Raw genomic sequence first — 695 nt, 5'->3', positions numbered from 1 at the left:
GCGTCGCCAGCCCGAGGGCCCCGTGCCCAGCCGGGCAGTGCCCCCCCCCGGCCACACGCTGCCCAGGCCAGGGCTGGGGGGGCAGCTGCCCCTGGGCCCACCCGGGCTGCGGGGGGCGACGGCCCCTCGAGGGGCCCCAGGACTCTGCCCCCAGGGCCCAGGCCCAGCCTGGGGGGGGAGGGGGGGTTACAGCTCTCCCTGGGCCTCACACTGCCCCCCCCAGTCCTAGCCGCCTCGTGCGAGCCACGTGGTCCCTTGGAGACCCCGCCCCGCCCCTGGCAGGGCCTGGCCACGTGGTCTCCCATAGGGCCCGCCCCTCCACGCGCTGCGCCGTGTTCTCTGCCGCCACCTAGTGGCAGCTCGGGTAAAAACCGCTCGGCGCGGGGACAAAAGGAATCGGCGCATGCGCAATGAGCAGGGGCGAGGCTAATGGTCCCCTTCCTACTGCGCGTGCGTGCAGTCGCCAACCCCCAGTCTTTTTTTCAAAAGCGGCGCGAGGCGGACGGGTGGGCGCCGATTGGGCGAGGCGGGGGCGGGACGGCCAATCCGCGGCGAGCGGCGGCCGCGGAGGCCAATGGCCAGGAGGTGGGGGCGGGGCGGAGGTGGCTGGATCCCGCCTCCTCGCCAGAGCGACCGGACGAGCGGCTGGAGGTGAGCGCGAGCTCGGGAGCGCTGGGCCCCGACACCCCCCCCCC

At 75.3% G+C, this 695-nt stretch overlaps 1 protein-coding gene across 1 annotated transcript in view; it reads left to right on the top strand.

The window, feature by feature from the left end:
* The first annotated feature begins 567 nt into the window (after window positions 1–567).
* SPC24 (SPC24 component of NDC80 kinetochore complex) overlaps window positions 568–695 on the top strand; it is a 4,621-nt gene continuing 4,493 nt past the window's right edge. The window contains exon 1 of the mRNA XM_026660666.1: window positions 568–651. The gene's annotated coding sequence lies outside the window, so the exon portion shown is untranslated. The remainder of the gene's footprint in view (window positions 652–695) is intronic.

The sequence above is a fragment of the Terrapene carolina genome, unplaced genomic scaffold (genome assembly GCF_002925995.2).
Source record: "Terrapene carolina triunguis isolate 2854851 unplaced genomic scaffold, T_m_triunguis-2.0 Scaffold833, whole genome shotgun sequence".
NCBI classification, from domain to species: Eukaryota; Metazoa; Chordata; order Testudines; family Emydidae; genus Terrapene; species Terrapene triunguis.
This window is presented reverse-complemented; position numbering and strand designations above follow the sequence as displayed.